This window comes from Vulpes vulpes, chromosome 1, assembly GCF_048418805.1.
Source record: "Vulpes vulpes isolate BD-2025 chromosome 1, VulVul3, whole genome shotgun sequence".
Taxonomy (NCBI): Eukaryota; Metazoa; Chordata; class Mammalia; order Carnivora; family Canidae; genus Vulpes; species Vulpes vulpes.
The window spans coordinates 193,829,438-193,850,870 of record NC_132780.1 but is presented as its reverse complement, the minus strand read 5'-3'; the positions used below and the strand labels follow the sequence as shown (position 1 = coordinate 193,850,870).

The 21,433-nt window shown below is 42.4% G+C and overlaps 1 long non-coding RNA gene across 2 annotated transcripts in view; it reads right to left on the bottom strand.

Moving 5' to 3' along the window:
* Positions 1-8,093: 8,093 nt before the first annotated feature.
* The window catches only part of LOC140595614 (uncharacterized), a 28,580-nt gene continuing 15,240 nt past the window's right edge, over positions 8,094-21,433 (bottom strand). The window contains exon 3 of one of the 2 annotated variants that reach the window (XR_011997340.1): positions 8,094-9,239. This is a non-coding gene — a long non-coding RNA (uncharacterized lncRNA). Of the gene's footprint in view, positions 9,240-16,855; positions 17,828-21,433 lie in introns of those variants that run through there. The other variant, XR_011997341.1, reaches the window with a different exon arrangement.

The following is a 21,433-nucleotide window of genomic DNA, read 5'->3' as shown; positions in this document are numbered from 1 at the left end:
AGTGTGCCAGGCTGGGGTTTGGAGCTTGAGGTTCTGGCTCCCGCTGGAAACCCACTTGCTCCACCGCCGCCACCATCACCACCGCCGCCACCATCACGTGGACGCAGAGTGGGCCACTCGGTTAAGGACAAAGCCTGAGATCCAAGTACAGTAACGGATCTCGGGCAAAAATGAAGGCCAGTGTCAGAGACTAGACCTGGGCCTGTCTCCAGGGGGGAAAAGTTTAGGAGCCGGTGGCAAGAAGGAGACCCAGAAGCCGCCCTTCGGGATGGGGGGCTTGGAAGTAGGAACACTGTGGCTCTCCAGGGGTGAAACTACCTCCCTCCATACTCCCCGACATTTTCGCTCTGCTCGCTCATTTGTAGGGACCAAAACTTGTGGGAAATACTCCTGAGGCTCACCAAACTGTCTCAAATTCAAAATGGGAATGACCCCCTTTTTTTCCTGTCACCAGTCGGTAATCAAGCAGGGTATCCATCCAGAAGGCCATTGAATAGACACACACACACACACACACACACACACCACCACCACCACCACCACCACACCATCCAGCCCTGGCAAAAGGCACCGCACACACACCCACAGCATGTTCGTCCCGTGTTCTGCGCGCCCGGCTGTAATTATCCGCGCGCTTTGCATAAATCACAATGCAATTCTGAAATCATCATGATGACTTTCTGGCATGATTGGTTCGGTGGCAACGGCAGCTACAAGATCCAGGGTGGGCGGGAGGGGCTGGGGTGCACCCGCCCACGGGGTCCAAGAGGAGCCTAGAGCCCAAGGGCCTGCAGGCTTCTGCTGGGTGGAAGCTGCTGCAGGCCACAGGGACCTCGGATCTAAGGTTAGAAACTCGGGACTCTCGTGGGGACAGCTCAGAGAAGAAAGCGTCCACAAAACAGACTGTTATTTTCCGTCTTTCTATCAATGCGTGCAGTGTGAATCATTGTAGATGCTGCATAAATGTTGGGTGGATAAATAAAGGAGGAAAGTCTCCTGCAGAATTCCCAAGAAGCCCCTGGAGGCACAATAAGGCTAACCACTGGAAGCCAGGAGGTGGAGTTCAGACTCTTGTCCCAACTAGCTGTGTAACCTTGGGCAAGTGACCTCCCTGGGTTCCAACTGTCAGTAAATGATTCAACCTTAACTTTCAAAGATTTTTTCCTATGAGTGCAGGACGGGAAATGGTTGCTAAGGGGCAAATGCCACCTAGCTCAGCAATACTTTTTAACAGAGACAAGTTCAAGGATGAGTTTATAGTAGTTGTCTTGGGGAAGGAGTGAAGCCGCATCCCAGAGGTTCCGAAGCCCTTCCGACCACCTCTAAACACAGCCCCTAACTTCCTCTTTAGCCTTTTGTGAGTATGGGACTCTCCACCAAAAATCAAAACCAAAAACATACTTTCATTACAGGATGTTTATATGTTGGCCCAGGAGTTAAGAAATAAAATTATGAGAAGGACCACAGAATCTAAGGGTCTCTCTGTCCATCCATCAATCATCACCCACCCCCTTCATCACATCCTGAGTACCTGCTCTGTGTCACAGATTCATGACATGATCCCTTTCTCAAGGAATCTACAGAGAGAGCAGACACATAAGAGGTGCTAAATGCATTGGCTTGGACTAAAATACAGGACATTCTGGGGAAATACACAAGGGACCCTAAACCAGTGTGGAGTGGAGTAGGCTATCATGGGCTGCCTGGAAAGCTGGTCTTGTGTTAGGGGAATCTGTTGTCTCTGAACCCAGTCTTATATTAGAGCCTACTTTCCCTTACTCCATTATTCTTAGTAATGCCTCTTCCCATCCATTTAAAAAGGGCAGTAGAGTCCTATTAACTAAATGGTGTAAGAGAGGCAAAGGTGCAAGGCAGGCCTCTAGCATCAGGTTATCTGGGTCTCACCCCTACCTCTCTCTTTACTAGCATCGCTAAAAATAGTGCTATCTTCTCCATTAACTGCCCCCCCCCTCCCATTCTTCTTAATTAAAACAGCAAAGGTTTAGAAAGAAACAGCCTTTCCATCAGCAAACAGAGCTGAAGTTGGTATGGAACAGAGAGACGGCCTCCCCAACCAATAATCAACCCCCTCTCAGAGGCCCTTCTACCTGTAGAGATTCCTTTCTTTAAGATGCCCTTTACCTCACTGACAAGCAGAGTTGAGAGATACCCAGACCCGGAAAATGTCTGATAAAATCTACCAGTTGAGCTTGGCGTGGGTTTGATGTTCAGTCTCCGAAAGATGCTTGGACACAAGTTTTGTTTATTTATTTATTTGTTTGTTTACATGAGGAAAAAGCTGATTCTCATTTGTTTCCAAACCATACGTCAACCTCTGGGTTGGTTGTTGCTTTCCCGGTGGATGGGGAAGATGGTCTAGCACAAAGTAGATGCTCAGTGGGGGCTTGCTCTAAGTGATGGAATGAAAGACACCATCTCATCAAACTTGCTCCAGATTCTGCTGAGGGTCTCTCTACAAGCTGTTTGGGTCCTATCTAATTCTACTTAGGAAAGACACACTGAGAACAACCCAGAATAGAGATACAGATGCTCCAGAACCCAATGGTGCTGAATTGTGAAGTTATTCCTTACATTTCCCAGGACTTCTTGGCTAAGAGTTGTCTCTTCTTCCCCACCAGATGGGAAGACAAACACTGTTACCAGTAAAAGGATTAAGACAATGCTTGGTGTGACTGGCTTCTCCCCCAACTCCCCCCCTTTTTTCCCCCCAACCCCCTTAACAAATAACATTGTCTTGGCATTCAGCCACACCCTCCTCCCTTGGAGCCACAGAAGCTGAAGAAATTCAAGTCTAGAGGCAGGCTGAAGATTAGGGGCATCTGAGTCCTACTATAGTTTGACATTCTTCTTGGCCTAAGAATGATCAAATAGAAACATCTTTCTCCATCTCTTATTTTATTTCCTACATAAAATATTCTATTTACTGATAGCCTGCCTTGGTGCCAGAAGAATTTATCAATGGCTCTCTTGTCAAAGTGCTTTAATTTGTGACCTGGGCTCTGTCCTAAAAGAGGACTCACTTGAGATGTATTTAAAACATAAACAACCAAAGATGTTAACAGAAACATAAGCGCAAGAAAATATTGTGGTCTCCTTCTTTTCCCCCAGGAAAATGGGTCAACAGGGACAAAGCTGTCGGTTTCTTATTTCCTAATGGCAAGAGTTAGAGGTTTGGAAGAGACATAAGGGATACCCAGCTCTCCAACTAGCCAGGGAGCTCTTGGAGTAGAGACTACCTGATTCATCTTCGGAGTGTCGGTGTTCGCACTCTGGCACATAATGGTGCTTTATAAATGTGCAATGTCTAAGTGACCCTGCTTCTTGGTACTCACAATGAAAGCTGAGGCTTGAGGTGGGGGGCGAGGGGGGGCTTCCTTTACTTTGTCCCAGCAATGGGGTTGGTGGGGAGTAGAGACAGGTCCTCTAGACCTTCAAACCGTGGGAAGCAATGCAGGTAATTGTTTGGCTTTCTAAAACAAAAAAGAAAGGCTAGGAAGCAGACTACATCCAGGGAGAGATTGGCCACCGAGCCTTCTACAACCTCTTAATTTCCTGTCAATGACACAATGTGACTCAGTAGTTTCCATTTAGCCCAGAACTACAGAGCACACAAGTTGGAAGGGACCTTAGAGATCAGTACTCTTCTAATTCCATCATTTCACAGATGAGAAAAACTGAGATCCCTAGAGACAAAGCTTGTCCTAGGTCACTCACCTAGAGACAGAGGCCATCACCAGAACCCATATCTCTTGATGCTGAGACTAATGCTCTTTGAAATATTAAATCCACTGCAGTGAGCTACCTCCCATTCTTTTTCTCAGAAGGGCTTCTGGAATCTCCAGTGAAGCCAAATTCACTCACAAGTGAAGAATCAGAATTAAGAGAAGTGTTGTATGCATCTTGAAGCAATAGTTTGGTATTTCTAGTGCTTCCAACTCCCCCACTTCCCAAATTTTCCTTCAAATTCCCTCTCTGACAGTCTTTAAAATTTGCTGTGTCCCAATGGAGAGCAGACTCGTGAGGTCTTTTTCCGTTTTTGTGGAGGGAATGATATGAGCTACAAGAGGAACTACTTAGAGATACTAATTGTAGACGCTGAGAAAAAGTCAATGATTAGACTGAACAATTAATTACTAAATTTGATCGGTGTAGATTGCCAATCCGGGCCTTTCAGATTTTAAAAACATCCCTCTAGTCCCTCCACAGCAGGGACCTGCTTTATCCAGATTACTGTTTCAACACTAGTAGAAACAATTGTTATGTAAAACGGGGTAGCCCGTTTAAATGTGGCTAACATATTTGAGAATAAACTACAATTCTTTATAGCATGAATAAGTATATCAGGATCACATATTTGATCTCTGCCAATGCAGTGAAAAGCATCATACATTCTAGTATGCTTTGTTTCCAAATGATCTAGTTCACACAGTACCCTGTTGTCCTCCTATTCTAGTAAGTAATTTCAGAATTCACATCACTTACAAAGATGCCGAGTGGCTATTTAGGGAAGTCTGATTCAAAAAAAAAAAAAAAACCCTCCAAAACAAAACAAACCTCCCCCTCTCTTCTCCCTCCCCCAAACCCCACGCGCTTTGTGCAAGACGGAGTCAACCAGTGGGATTCACAGGAGGTCCCCAAGTCAAATGCTGCAGCTGCGTTTTTAAAAAGGGTTGGATAAACTACAGCCGTTAATAACATCTGTATCTATGCAAGCTAAGATGATGATAGGGGTAATCAGATCTCATGCTTCAGGGCATAAGATGATTGCCTGCTGGGAGGGGGGGGATTTGGCCTTTCAGGTAAAGCAGTTCACAACTCAGGAGGTAGGTTGCTGGTATTTCTCCCAGTTTCTAAAATTTCAGGTATAATTGACATGATTTTGGAGTAGATGAAACAGCGATTTGAAATCAGATCAGGACATTGAATAACGAGATGTTCGAAATACCCACACACGTCACATACAACATATGTGTATCTCTCTATAGATAAATACAAATATTTGGATGCCGTTTTGTGTGTGTGTGAAGGCTGAGGTTCTTTGATGTGTTTTGAACATCTTTTAGTGCAACGTGGAAGCTTAATAAATGTTAAACAACAACAACAATGGAAATAGTGGAAGTAATTCAACTGTAGTCCATGCATTTTTGATTAGCTAAAATAATATATAGCTACCCAAGGTCATAACTGCACGTATTTGGGTCCCTAAATATATCTATTTCCAGTTGCATTAGCTCAATAATGATTGAGTTGCATGTTTGGAGTGTACAAGTAATGCATTCATTTTAATGTCCTGGTTGCTAAAGTAATTTTAAAAACTTAGTCTTTGTCTGGAAGTGAGAAAGGAATTATGCAAGATAATCTTACCTTCTCTTTTGATTTCTTTCCTTTTTAAAAAATATTTATTTATTTATTCATTCATTCATTCATTCATTCATTCATTTGAGACACACACAGAGAGAGAGAGAGAGAGAGAGAGAGAGAGAGAGAGGCAGAGACACAGGCAGAGGGAGAAGCAGGCTCCATGCAGGGAGCCTGATGTGGGACTCGATCCCGGGACCCCAGGATCACACCCTTGGCGGCAGGCAGGCACCAAACCGCTGAGCCACCCGGGCGTCCCTCTTTTGATTTCTTTAACATTTTCAAACCCCAGGAGGGGCACATGTTTAGTACAGTTGCACAATTTAACCAATTTTGAAAACACTTCTGCAAGTGTGAGCAGGGTTAAAGAACTTCCTTTATTTAAACACGTCAACCCATACTGCAGGGCATACAACATCAGACAGCTGTCCACATTTCAGAGAGGTGCAGAAGCTTTTGAAGGAGTAGGTTTCTAGCGGAGTGGTTAGAGTTCTTTTGGCATGAAAGACATTCTTGCCACTGGCTTCATCATTATTACTAAGCCATTCACTTCTGTTCCACACAGAGGGACTGTTCTGAAGGATATGGCTGTTAAATGCAATTTTTAAAATGATGCGCATAAACAGTTTTAAAGGGGGAAAATCCTGCAGCTGTTTGGCTGCAGACAGGCATGGGAAATTAGTCAGAAGCCCAAAGCATCATAGTTAATAACCATTATTCTGTTGTCTGGGATGTTTGTTTAAATACTATTGACACTGTGTATGTATTGTCATCTTCTCTAAATTGTAGCTCTTAGCCACTGAGATCTTGTTAAAGACCACCTAGGGTTTCCTCTGTATGATGCTGAATTGTGTATTCACCTGATGGATAAACAAAAACCAGATTTTTTTTGTTTCAATTTTTCTCTCCTGTGCCACTAGCAGGAAATTTTCTCAACTAAAGCCGGAGATTGCCTGAGTACAGTAGAAATAGCCGCTGGGGGTCCCAACCTTCGTATTTCTCCTCTAGTGATAGAAAATGAACAAACCCATCAACTGATTAATACAATTCAGTTCTGCTTAAAATTCACAGATCTGTTTGGTATGAGACTGTATTTTAAAAGACTCATACTTGCCATTAAGTGTGAAGAAATCAGTAACTATTCTTTTCATCAACAGCATGTTGGTTTTGTTTTGTTTTTTTTTCCTTCCCCCATTTCGGTTTTGCTTATTAAGTGAGGTCATTTGGGAGAAGAGCGGCTCTGGTGGGTGGGAAAAAAAAAAAAAAATCTAACAGCCCGACTCCCAAGTTGAGAGCTCCAGATCACGGGCCATTCAGTACAAAGCGTTTTATATCTTGACTTATGAGGGGACAATAGCCAGTCTTACAAAGGCACCACCTGTGATTTAGCACGGTTGACATCTTTGTTAAGGAGGAGCCGGAGGGCAGAAGAGAAAACAGCACGTGCACAATCCGGAACTGGTGACCGAGACCCACCTTCAAGGGCCGTTTCATAACGTGGCCCAGGCCTCATTAGGTTTTAGGTTTTTTTTTTTGTTTGGTTGGGTTTTTTTAGCTTAGAGTTTTTTTTAATTTAATTTAATTTTTTTTTTATTTTTAGCTTAGAGTCTTAAAAAAGGAAGTGGGGAGAAAGGGAAGGAAGGTTATCCACGCCAAATGACCCAAAGCTCTGCAAAGCTCTGCACTTACGGCCCGCCAGCGCCCGCGCTGTCCCATTTTACAGATGGGTAAGTGGAGGTCAGGTCCGCGGAGGGGCGGGCTCCGCAGGTGCCAGCGGGCTCCGGGGACCCCCGCGGGGCTTTGGGGCGCGTGGGGGGCAGCTCGGCCGCGGGAGGGACGTCGAGGCCCCCCGTCTCCGGCCCAACCTTCGGGCCCGGTGGCTTTTTGCTTCCTTCCCGAAGGTCGTTTCTGACAAATCTATCTATTTGGGGCAAATTGTCAGTGAGAAACTTCCGCTCGAACTGCCCTGGACAAAACCGGCTGTTTGAAAAGGGTAAATCCCGCGGCCCGGCGAGGGGAACAATGGGCCGCTGGTGCTGCTGCGGCGGGGGCGGCCGCGCGGGCCGCACAAAGGGCGGATTAATTGGGGCCGCGGCTGAGCGGTTCGCGCTAGCTCCACTCAGCCCGCGCCGCGGGGCGCCCCATTGACTGGGCCCCGAGCCCCACTTTTCACAAACTCCAAACAAAAGTCAATTTCTTTTTTATAAGGCGGGGGAGGGGCCGCAGCCAAGATTCTCCACTGGCTCCTGCGCCACATTCTTGCAGCGCAGGGGGTGGGGGTGGGGGTGGGGGTGGGGGTGCGCGGGGAGGAGAGGGGTGTCGGGGTGTCGGGGTGTCGGGGCGCCGGGGCGCGGACGGGATCGGCAGGGGACGCGGGTGTGGCTGCGGGGGCCTGCGCTGTCCCTGGTGCCGACCCGAGGCGCGCCCTCCTGGTCGCACCTGACCTCCAGGTGGGAGCTCGGACCCTTGCAGGGGGCCCGGCAGCCGCGGGGAGAGGGCCCAGGTGAGGGTCGGGGCCGTCCAGCTGGGGGGAGTACAGGCAGGTGACCTAGGAGGAGGGAAAAGAGGCCTCTCAGGAGGTGTGACCATTCCTCAGGTATTTATTGAGCAACTACTACTGTTGTTCCCAACTGCGAGAGGGGACAAAAGCGAGTTTGCTCTCAATTTATTTATTTTTTTTAAGATTTTATTTATTTATTCATGAGAGACACACACAGAGAGAGAGACAGAGACACAGGCAGAGAGAGAAGCAGGCTCCGTGCAGGGAGCCCAATGTGGGACTCGATCCTGGGACTCCAGGATCACAGCCTGGGCCAAGGAAGGTAGACGCTCAACCGCTGAGCCACGCAGGCGTCCCTGCTCTCAATTTACACACAAGTGGGAAGGCTGACTCCCAAATCAATTAGCGGGTGTGGGGAGGGGCTTGCCAGCATGGGGGTCCCGAAGGAAGGCCTGAGCACCTCCAGCCTTGTAAAGTTACAAGACAGACTTGCCCATGGAACCTATGGATTTCATAGTCCTACTGATTACCTTGTAGGCCCACCCTACTGTGAGAAGTGGCAGTCATTAAAAATTGTAGGGTCAAGGTGGTGACAGTCTGAAGATCCAGGATGGAGGGGCCAGGAGTTCTCTATAGAGAAATAATCTCCCCTGTTTCTCTCCTTTCAAGATAGGAGAAGGGGTGCAGAGGGGTCTTCAGCAGGACACAGAGAGGCAGGAGATTCCTTTAATAATAAAACTCGATGCAGTCTCTGCCTCCAAGCCTCCGTTCCAAGCTGGGTAGGCAATGGTTGCATACCAGACACCCCAGTCCTCCTGGCTAGTGCAAAGGCCAGTAGTCTTCTTGGAGGACCGGCTTTCCCAGTGAATCCCCTGGGGAGAGGGACCACGCGCAGGTGTAAGGGAAGCCATCTGTTGATGGAGGGCTCGAGCCTCCGCAAAGAGATTAAAGTACAAGGTCTTTATGGAAGATACTTCTTCTCTTGGATCAGCAGGCACTTGCGTGCTCTAAGGCTGGTGCGTTGAAGTCTTCAACAGCTAGGCTTTCCTATAGAGACCCCCTAGAGGCATCAGGCCAGGGTGTTGGCACGCGTCTAGGTGGGCACGCTGGACGGGAGCTCTGATGGCAGGTGCTGAATCTGTGGCAGGCTCAGGAAGAGGGGTGAACAAGCCTTGGAGGGGGGCAGGCTGAAACAAGGCTGCAGGCAGAGAGAGCTGGCCATTGACATCAGGGAGCGACAGCCCAAGAGGGACCTGCTGGTACAATTCGGCCTGGGCTCCTTTTTAACCACAGCGTAGATTGAAAACGATCCTTTCTGGGCCAGACTGGGGACCCTTCCAGATTTCTGTTGAATCAGAGGCTGTGAAAATCAAGGGCAAATATTTATCTAAAGATGTCACAACTTTGAATTTCAATAATAATTTATCTGCTAATCTCTGATGGAAATCTAGAACAGCTGTTATTCCATTGTGTATTTTGAATTTCCAAAAGATAGATTGGGGGGATCAACATCTTTCTTCCACCCGTTCTCAGAGTGCTTTCTTTGAGTTTATTGACGCCTTTGCAAGTTCAAAGCAAATAAATGATAGGACATTCAGCTTATTGTGAACGTTATTAAAGCCTACCAAAAATGTATTTAATATTCAACTTCTATTGGCCAAGTGTGACAATGCTGAGTGTGTTCATGCCGGGGAAAGTTGGGTGAGGGTGGAAAGATTGAGATGTTGCATTATTAGGAAGAAAAAAAGAAAATACAAGTATGAATCAGAGTGATGAAGCTTCCAACCTCAGTGTGTAGGTGTAGACAAAACTGATGATGGGCTCAACTGTCTATTAATGGAAAGCTTATGACCACAGCTTCTAGGAACACCCAGCATGGTTGCTTATCATTTATATTTTACAGAAGAAATTCATCAGAGAAGGGGACACAAGGTGATTTTAATAAGGTCCACTCATGAAAGGGATGATGTACTGGCATTGGGCCGTTTCATCACTCTGGTTAGCTTTGAAGGCCTTGAATTACTACCCTCTGTTTTTTGGAAAGAATTACTTTGGAGTCATTTGATGTGACCATCATTAGAGGAAAAAAACTCCTGGAGATCTGATTATAATTAAACTTCATTTTTTTTTCACTTATACTTGCTGGCTGAGCAAACACTGCTGGAAAGAAAGAATGATCCTGGTACCCTCAGTTAGGTTGCCAGAAAAGTACAGAAATCTGACCTCTGATAATGGCAGCGCAGGGGCAAGTACAGCACTGGACCTAGAATACGGTAGTCATGAGCCAAAAAGAAGGAGCACTCCATCTAGGAGTGGACTAGATTTTTTAAATCAGTAAGGGAATGGTGTTTTCTAATGGCTTTTCCTTGGAGAGGGAAAACAAAGGAGACATAGCCGTTGAGCTTTAGTATAATAGCCAAGATTCGAGAAATAAAATAGCTAACATTTGATCGTGAAATGTATCATATATATAAAATACTATATGAAGGTATCTACACAATTTAAAGAATGAAATAAAAATAAATGCTCATATCCTGGCAGCTACATTAAAAAAAAAAAGATTTTATGCATTTATTTGACAGAGAGACAGAATGAGAGAGCACAAGCAGGGGGAACAGCAGGAGAGGGAGAAGCAGGTTCTCTAGTGAGCAGGGAGCCCAATGCAGGCCAATGCGGGGCTCCATCCCAGGATCCTGGGATCATGACCAGAGCTGAGGGCAGCTGCTTAACAGACTGAGCCACCCAGCTGCTGCCCCCAAACAGCTATGTTTTAAAAATAGGATCTCAAAAAAAATAAAAAATAAAAAATAAATAAAAATAAAAATAGGATCTCAGTAGTAGGGAGGTTTCTTTGTGCCCTCTTGGGTTGCATGCCTTCTCCCCACCAACACATCGTAGAAGTCATCAGCACCTTAAGTTGTGTTTTGCTCATTTGTTTATTTTCTTTATAAGCTTACTACTTATGTACATATCCCTAAGTACTATAGTATGGAGTTTTGCTCTTGAAAAACTTGATATAGGGCAGCCCGGTTGGCTCAGTGGTTTAGCGCCACCTTCAGCCCAGGACCTGATCTTGGAGACCCCAGATCAAGTCCCACGTCGGGCTTCCTGTGTGGAGCCTGCTTCTCCTCTGCCTGTGTCTCTGTGTGTCTCTCATGAATAAATAAATAAAAGTCTTAAAAAAAAAAGAAAAACTTGATATAAACAGAAGCATATATTTTGGAGTTTGCAGTGATGTGTTTTTTCTCTCAACACTGTTTAATGTTGGTATTAAATTAATTGTGGTACATCCATCCAATGTGGTTTCCTCCTTCCCTCTGTTGTATAGAACTCTACTGAGTGAGCATGCCACAGTGATTGGTCCTCACTACTGTGAATTCTTTCTTCTTTCTTTTTTTTTTTTTTTTAAACAGTTTGGCAGTTCCAGACATTAAACTTTTTTTTTTTTAATTTTTATTTATTTATGATAGTCACACAGAGAGAGAGAGAGAGGCAGAGACACAGGCAGAGGGAGAAGCAGGCTCCATGCACCAGGAGCCCGAAGTGGGATTCGATCCCGGGTCTCCAGGATCGCGCCCTGGGCCAAAGGCAGGCGCTAAACTGCTGCGCCACCCAGGGTTCCCTCTTCTTTCTTTCTTTCTTTCTTTCTTTCTTTCTTTCTTTCTTTCTTTCTTTCTTCTTTCTTTCTTTCTCTCTCTCTCTCCCTCTCTCCTTTCTTTCTTTTGTAATTATGATAGATGCTTCTATGTGTGTCTCTTGTGCATGCTTCCTGGTATGCACATATGCCAAAGTTTCTCTAGTATATAAACCCAGACATAGAATTTTTTTTTTAAATTACAGGGCAGGAGGAGGAAGGGGCAGAGGGAGAGGGAGAGAGAGAATCTCCAGCAGACTCCCTGCTGAGCTTGGAGCCCAATGGGGGGGCTCCGTCCCACAACCCTGAGACCATGACCTAGCTAAATCAAGAGTCAGACACTTAACTGACAGAGCCACCCAGGTGCCCTTAGAATTGCTTTCTTATTCAATTTTACTAGGTACTATCAAACTATTTCCCTTAGTGGTTGTATTTATTTACACTCCTACCAGGAAGTGATGAATTATTGTTGCTTCCATCCTTGTTAACACTTATTAGACTTATTTTAAAATTTTTATAATGAGGGCAGCCCCGGTGGCTCAGTGGTTTAATGTCACCTTCAGCCCAGGGTGTGATCCTGGAGACCCAGGATCGAGTCCCACGTCAGGCTCCCTGCATGGAGCCTGCTTCTCCCTCTGCCTGTGTCTCTGTGCATGTCTCTCATGCATAAATAAATAAATCTTTAAAAAATAAAAATAAAAAAATAAAATTTTTATAATGCATATTGGAGAAATAGCTTTTTGTAGTTTTAATTTGCATTTCTCTGATTACTACTAGGGTGGAGTCTTTTTCAGGTGTCTGTGGGCCATTTTTATTTTCTCTTTTATGAACTATGTGATTTTTGCTATTTTCCCATACAGTTGTTTTTCTTTTGATTCATAGAAGCTTTAACAATTTTATCTGGGGGGGCGCCTGGGTGGCTCAGTCGGTTAAGCATCTGCCTTCAACTCAGGCCATGATCTTGGGGTCCTAGGATCCGGCCCTGTGTTGGGCTGCTTAGCAGGGAGTCTGCTTCTCCCTCTCCCTCTCCCTCTGACCCTCCTCCCTGCTTGTGCTCTGTCTCAAATAAATAGATAAAATCTAAAAGAAACCCCAAACTATTTTGGCTAATAATCCTTTGTCTTAATTATATGTATGGCAGGGACACCTGGGTAGCTCAGCAGTTGAGCCTCTGCCTTCAGCTCAGGGCATGATCCCGGGGTCCGGGATCGAGTAGTGCATCAGGCTTCTTGCAGGGAGCCTGCCTCTCCCTCTGCCTAGGTCTCTGTGTGTGTGTGTGTCTCTCATGAATAAATAAATAAAACCCTTTAAAAAATTATATGTATGGAAAATATTTTCTCACCTTCAGTGACTGTCTTTTTACTCTCCTAATGTCTTTGATTTAGGAGAAAGTTTTAATTTTATGTGGTAGAATTTATCAATATTTTCCTCCAGAAACTGATAATTCTGTTTTGTTTTAGAAAGCTTTCCCTTTTATGAGGTTGTAATGGTATTCTCCTGAATTGTTTTCTAAAAGTTTTATGATTTAGGAAGCCTGGGTGGCTCAGTTGGTTAAGCGCCTGCCTTTGGCTCAGGTCATGATCCCAGGGTCCTGGATGGAGCTCCACATTGGGCTCCCTGCTCAGCGGGCAGTCTGCTTCTCCCTCTCCCTCTGCCCCTCCTCCACACTTGTTCTCTGTCTCTCTCTCTCAAATAAATACATAAAAATCTTTAAATAAATAGATTAAATTAAAATATAAATAAATAAAAATTGTATAGGTTTTCCCTCCATGTCTAAGTCTCTAATCCAACTGGAATTGATTTTTGTGCATGGTGTGAGGTAGGGCTCCAATTCTGTTTTTTCAAAGTTGCTTAATACATTTTCCTAGTGTAATTGATTGAATCTTCTATCTCTAGTGCCCACTACATTATAAAAACAAGTCTCTATATATGTATTGATTTGTTTCCAGGTTCTCTATTGTATTCCTTTGGCCCCTCTGTCTAGTCTTCGGCCAGTATCTCATTTTCTTACTATAGCTTACAGACTATGTCTTGATATCTGGGAGGGCAATTATCCTTACCTTATACTTTTTTCTTAGGGAGACTTGACAATTTTTTTCCCTTTCTTCTTTCATTTCAATGATAAATGATAAATGATATTTGTTTGTCAGGTTCCATAAAAAATATTGCTGGGGCTTTTCATTGGAATTGGATTTTGTCAAAATGGGGAGAATTGGCATCTTCATGCTATCGAAGTTTCCTACTAACAACGTGATATTTCTCTATTTATTTAAGTCTTCTTTAATGGTGTTTCAACAAGGGTGCCTTTCATTTGGGGTGCCTTGGTGGTCCAAATGGTTAAGCGTCTGTCATTGGCTCAGGTCATGACCTCTGGGTCCTGGGATTGAGCCCCAGGTGGGGCTCCCTTGCTCAGCGAGGAGTGTGCTTCTCCCTCTCCCTCTGCCCTGCCCCCTCACCTCCACTCATGTGCATGCACTCTCCCTCTCTTTCAAATGAATAAATAAAAAATCTTACAAAAAATAAGGTATAATTTTCCTTTACAAATGAGGTACACAACTTTGATTAAATTATATATATTTGCTCTTATAATGGCATTCTTTTAAAATCAGTTTTCTTATTGTTTTTGCTCTATAGAAATGTATAGTGATTAGAAAAACTCTCTTATGAATTCTAATAATTTATCTGTATTTTGTCTTGAGTTTTCTATGTGGCCAATAATATCATGTGCAAATATGACAGTTTCTTATCTTTCTTTTTTCATCCTTAAATCTGTAATTTAGTTTCTATTCTTTTCATACTTATATGGTTTAGGGACACAAATACAATATTGAATAGTAGTGGTGCTGGCAGTGACTTTACATTTTCCCTGATAGTAAAGAAAAGTATGTGATTGTTGGTGCATATGGGATATGAGTGTAGAATTGGCATATCTTCTGGTGAATTCAGTCTCAATTCATTTCATTTCTAGTAATGTTTTGGCTGTGGTCTGTTTTCTCTGATATTAATTTAGGGAAACTAGCTTGCTTCTTTGGTTTTCCACCCTTTGACTTTCAAACTTTCTTGTATTTGTTTTAAGAATCTTTTGTAAACAGTATATAACTTTTTTTTTTTTTAAATTCAATCTGACAATCTTTGTCATTTAACTGGAGTCTTTAGTACATTTATGTTATTGTACATACTGATATACTTGGATTTATTACTACCATATTTTTGGTGCTTTGTATTTCTATTTTTCATTCCTTTCTTTTTTGCTTCTTTTATATCAGCTGAGGATTTTCCTCCCTCTTAGTAGTTTCCTCCTGCTCTTGTTTGGAAGTTATATTTTTTGAGTATCTACTAATCTACTAATCTTTCTGCCTCTTGAACAATATGAGAACCTTAGAAATCTTTTCATCTCATCTTTTCTAGTTCTGGGATCCAGTTATAGCTTAATCTCTTTCCCTCCACAGAATAGGTATTATTATTAATATAAACAAATTTATTTAGATTACCTAAATATTTACCTATATATTTGCTGATTATATACTTTATAATTTTCTTCATTGCAGATCTGTTGGTGTTAGAGTCTCGTAGTTTTTGGTTGACTGAAAATATGTCTTGCACTCTTTCTTAGGTATTTAACTGGGGCTATAATTCTTGATTTGAAGTTATTTTCTCTCAACACATTGATGATAGGATCAACTATCTTTGGGGTTTTTTTGTTTGGTTCTTTTTACTGCTGTTGAAAAGCATATTTACAGGGTGATCTGTTTTTCTTCTCTATTTTTTTTTTAAGATTTTATTTATTTATTCATGAGAGAGGCAGAGAATAGGCAGAGACATAGCAGAGGGTGAAGCAGGCTTTCCACAGGGAGCCCAATGTCAGACTTGATCCCAGGATCCCGGGATCAGGACCTGAGCCGGAAGGCAGACACTCAACCACTTGAGCCATTCAGGTCTCCCAGTGATTCTCTTTTCTTTTGGGTCTAAGCGGCTGTTTAAGTCCCTCATTTTAAAAAGTAATCATTTTATTTTTCATTTCTTCAAGTACTGTTTGGTTCCATTTTAGATCTGCTTGGATGTTCCTCACCATCTCTTATTCCGTGCTAATATTTACAAGCTCCTTTTATATTTATCATTAACCATATAAAATTTGTATTTGGTCACTAATACTGTCAATATTTGATGGGTGTGAGGGACTGCTTTTGGTGTCTGCTACTTGCTTTTTCTGATTTTCCCTTCATGTTTCTTCTTAGGCTTTGGGATGGTTTTGTCTCCTTTGAGCTTCTCATTGTCTTGGTGCTTTCTTTCTGGGGATTCTTAGAAGCCAAAGTTGAAGATGAATTTGTGCAGAGAGGATTTGCATTTGCCCTTTCTAGTCAGGTCACCTGGTTGTACTACCTGGGATCCTTTTATGTTGAGATACTCTATTATTAGGATTTAACGTTTTTTTGACCACACAAGTGGTATGGGTCCAGATAGAAAAACCTGTGTGAGACCTAGCTGTGCTTCCTAATTCTTAGGGAAGTTTTGTTTTCTTTCTGTCTTCCCAGCATCAACTGTAAGATAGCAAATATCTTTGCTGTGGCACCCCTCTTTGGGTAAATTTTTAAATTTATCTTTACACTGGGGATATAGCCCCTTGTGTTTTTAGTTTTTATGCAAGGATTCTCCTAATCAATTCCTTACCTTGGGCATTCCCTGAGCATTATCTCAAAGTTGAGATTCAGGATCTTCAGAATCTGACAGAAACTCTCAGGGTGAAAGCTGGCTTTGGAACTTGCTTACCTACTAGGGTTCCTGTTTTCAACTTACTTTTTGGGATCCGAAAATCCCTCCTATTTGTGCTGGCTCACTGATGCATTTAAAAAGATGAGGGGTTTTTTGTTGTTGTTTTATATTAAAAAAATTTTTTTGAAGTAATCTCTATGCCCAAAGCGGGGCTCAAACTCACAACCCTGAGATGAAGAGCCACAGGTTCCACTAACAGAGCCAGCCAGGTGCCCCTAAAAAGATGTTTTAAAAATATTTCAATCGAGGGGATCCCTGGGTGGCTCAGTGGTTTAGCACCTGCCTGTGGCCCAGGGAGTGATCCTAGAGACCCAGAATCAGAATAGGTTGGGCTCCCTGCATGGACCCTGCTTCTCCCTCTGCCTGTATCTCTGCCTCTCTCTGTGTGTGTCTCTCATTAATAAATAAATAAAATCTTAAAAGAAAAAATATCTCAGTTGAGGGTGGGAGGTACCTGGCTGGCTCAGTCTATAGAGCATGTGACTCTTGATCCTGGGGTCACGAGTTTGAGCCCGACGTTGTCCTTAGAAATTACTTAAGGAAGTTAAAAACAGAAAGAAACACTTTAAAAAAACCTTTATCAAGCATTTTATTTTAGTTGAGGTTATCTTTTAGGATATCTGTATTAGTCAGGGTTCTCCATATAAAGAGATTACAGTATATATAAGAGACAGAAAAATAGAAGGATTTTAAGGAATTGGCCCACGAGATTGTGAGGGCTGCAAGTCCAAAATCCATGGAGCAGGCCAGCAGGCTGGAAATGCCAGCAAGAGTTGATGCTGTAGTCTAAAATCCAAAGGCAAGTCTGAAGGCAGAGTTCCTTCCTCCTCAGGGAACCTCAGTCTTTTCTCCTAAGGCCTTTAGCCAAGTGGATGAGGCCCACCCATATTATGGAGGGTAATTTGCTTTACTCAAAATCTGCTTTAACCACATCTAAGGAATACCTTCACAGCAACATCTTAGACTGGTGTTTTGGCCAAACACTGGGCACCATTGCCTAACCAAGCTGCCACATAAAATTAACCGTAGCAGCATCTAATCTACCAAAGTGCTGGAAACAGAAGCCAGGAGTATAATTTCTCATGATGACATAATAGCACACTGAAGGGGCACAATAATGTCATGCCTAGAGACCTTGATGCAAATAGGTCTAGGGTGACAGTGGCCATTTTCTGAGGAGACTTACAGACTTCTGTTTTCACAGCACAGTGCTTACTAAGGCTTGAATGCTTACTATACGTGTTACGGGTTGTGGCAAATGTGCTCTTCCCTATAAAATTATAGGAAAAGGAAGATAAACTTAATTGCCTCAAGTTATAAGCCATAATGATGCAATCTATCTTGGAAAAGCATATTATTTACTCAAACTTGCCGAAATTCAGTAAATGTCTTATAAAAATAGAAAGCCAAACTGGAGAGTACTACATGGCAGGGGGATCAGAATGATGATTATTCCTGCTTTAGAATCTAAAAGGTGTTTTCAGGTGATTAAAAAAATTCTTTTTCTTCTCCTTCTCCTCCTTCGTTCACGATTTTTAAAAGGCCTAGAAACAGATGACAATCAAAAATTTAAAATCCACAAATTAGCTAGGTATCCACATACAGAATATTGATACTTTCTTCACACTGAATCACTTATAATGCTTTTCTGGTTTGGAAGAGCTTTTTTTATTCTATTTGATTTGAGGGAATGCCTCTGGGGAGGAAGGTGTGGGGGAATAATGTCAGCCATCAGGAGGACCAGAAGTAAGAGATTCTTGCAGTCTTCCTGTTCTTCTGTCTTGATTTCCCCTCCCTATTGTGAAAAACTGAACAATGCCTTAGCATGAAGTATTACTGCATAAAACAGAATAATAAAAGTTTAAAACAAGGAATAGATGCATAGTCAAGAGACTGGAAGAAAATATGAACAGTGGGGATCTGGAGGAGGAAATCATCAGTCAATTATCTTCTTTATATTCTTTTGTATTTTTTTCAAAGTTTCAACAACAAATGCAACTTTATACTAAGCATATAAATTATCCTTACATTTATTTTACAGAGCAAGAATCTAAAATATCTGGAGGATTTTTTTAAAAACACACATGGGGGATCCCTGGGTGGCGCAGCGGTTTGGCGCCTGCCTTTGGCCCAGGGCGCGATCCTGGAGACCCGGGATCGAGTCCCACGTCGGGCTCCCGGTGCATGGAGCCTGCTTCTCCCTCTGCCTGTGTCTCTGCCTCTCTCTCTCTCTCTCTCTCTCTCTGTGTGACTATCATAAATAAATAAAAATTTAAAAAAAAACACACACATGGATTTTCCCTATCCATGGTGCGTAAGACTAAGTTTTTTTGTTTTGTTTTAATTTTTTTTAAATTTTTATTTATTTATGATAGTCACAGAGAGAGAGAGAGGCAGAGACACAGGCAGAGGGAGAAGCAGGCCCCATGCACCGGGAGCCCGATGTGGGATTCGATCCCGGGTCTCCAGGATCACGCCCCGGGCCAAAGGCAGGCGCCAAACCGCTGCGCCACCCAGGGATCCCAAGACTAAGTTTTTATACAGTATAAAGCCAATTTCAAATAACCATTCTAGTGTCAGAAAACTTATTTTTGTGCTAACCAAAACTGAAAGTCACCACATGGTAAACACATGGAGATCATTTGTTAAATTTGTGTGGAAATTTTTATTTTTATTTTTATTTTTATTTTTTTATTTTTTTGGAAATTTTTAATATTTTAGGTTAATCCTCAAGAATTTATGAACTTTTCATTTTATTAGCAAATTTCAAGACTCTGCTAAAAGAAAAATATTGTTTCCAGCTTCTAATTTAAGCTGATATTTTGTTTTTGAAATATATAACTGTCTCTAATCTTTGTTACCTCTTTCAAATCCCTACAGTTCTATATATAGGCTAACTGAAGTTAGAACTCTTAGAATTCCAAATCAGAAGGTAAGTTCATTTGTAGAAGCTATAATTCTTTGAACTGCATAATTATGGAAAGGCCAGAAAGCTCAGTTCAGAGGTAGAGAGCTCAAGGTAGTTCCTTCTGGGTAGTAATCAAGTAAAACAGGAAATGTATAAATCTGTGAACACAGATACATTCTCTGTAGGGCTGCATTAGAGAGGAATTAGTATTATTGGTAAGACCTCTTAGGACTTGAGTGACTTTTCTTGAAAGGAGAAAAAGAACACTAAAAGGTTAGGTAATAAAAAAAAAATAGTTCTGTGCTGGCATTTCATTGTTCTTCTCTGGAAAGTTATAAGGATGGTGCTCAGTGACCTCTCCGAAATGTCACAAAGAGCAGTGGCATCTGGATTAGTAGAGAAATTAACATGCAGAAGAGACTTCAAAGGCCACTACACAGATCCAGAAAATTCTTTAATGTACCCGTATACATAAATTGCATGTATGCTAAATTCAGCCCTATAAAATACCTCTAGAGAGACATATGACCACCTTGTTTGGTGAGTGGATATGAGAAGGGACACTAAACCACCTGTAGTTCTTAAAGTTAAACTGATCTTTCATCCGGCAAAGCAAAATTCAGAATGAAGACCTCAGACTTTCGGAATTGAGACTTTGTCACTTTGCGGAAATACATCAAATACCCAAACTACAGACTAATGTGCTAAAAGAGGAGGGGAGGAGAGTTGAGAGAAATAAAATGGAGGTGCAAAACAGGAAGAGAGAAGGGAAGAGAATAAGAAAGGGTGAAGGGAGACAGGAAAAGAAAATGAGAATTGAATGAGGGGATTAAATTAGGGGGAATGGGGAATAATGCATCTCCACAGGGCCCCTCTTCCCGTGAACTTTTAAAATAGAGAACCCAACCCATAAACAAGATGTAACCTTTCAGCAGAAAAAACATCCAACTTTCTTAGTTGTTAGGAAGTCTCTTCACACTGGGAGGAAATCTTCCCCCTTGTGGGTGGGTCTCACTGATGTTGAGAACAAAGAAAAAGGAATTGATACTAGGGGTGATGTACAACGGTGAGGTTGCCATCCATTATTTCTGGCCCAGTTTGGTGATATCTAATCCTATTAATGCCTGGTATTAGAAGACTCTTTTATTTTTATCCTACCCTCTGTTCTCTCTGTTTTTGTGGGGTGAGGTGAGGAATAGTTAGGGAGTTGGTGTGAATACATAGAATTGATCCTAACGAGATTTTCTAATCTCTCTTGCAAATCACACGCTTGCTCATCTCCCCTCCACTTTTCCCTGGCCCTTGTATTTTTCTCACAAGAGCGAACAGGAAGACTAATGAAGCATATTGATCTAATGGAAACTTGTGAGCATATAAATGATCAAAACCTGGATTGAAACCCGGAAGAATGCACTTGAAAACTGTGCACTTTTCACTCTCCCCATGCTTGTCCTTTCTCAAAATGTTTGATGTCTTGGCTAGGGGGAAATATTTTGCTGCTTGTCCATTGTTTGTCATGTGTTATGTGATGGAAAGGCTCCTGTGTTGTAGCAGCAGGAAAAAAAAAAAAAAAAGAGCAGCCTGTCCTGGGCTTTCCTTTCAAAGTCCCATTAACAGGTTGTGCGATGCTGGATAAATCATTCAAGTAAGCTTTTCCCAGGGAGATGAGGGATGGGAGGACTGAAGTTTGGCCCCTAGCATACCCCTACCTACCTCCAAACAACCGTTGCTCAATTTGTATCCTATTGGTATCAATATATGTTAAACTTCAGGCAAAGGGAGAAATATCTCACTCAAATAAGGTGCACCTTATAAATTGGTAAGTGAAAAGAACAGGTGAAGGAGACAAACTTATAGGCTGAAAAGCTAACCACGTAACTAAAAGGCCTTTGGTATTATAAACTTATGGAGTAACTGAAAAAATAGTAGAAGTTTAGAAAAAAAAATGATGCTTCACTCTAAGCACATTTATAGGACTTTAAATTATTATATTTTAGTAGATTTTTTCATGTACCCAGACTTTTAAAATCTTACAATTGCTGAATCTGAATTTCTAATTATTTTTGTTTCAGAATCTGAAAGTTGCTAATCTCTTCTTATTTAATTTTTTAACAAGAACAAATACATATTTGAAACATAATTACTCAAGATTTTCTCATGCCAACTGGTAAGAAATTTCCATCTCTTGTGATGAATGGATATAATGTCCCAAATACAGGTCCAGACGGATTACTGACTCTTC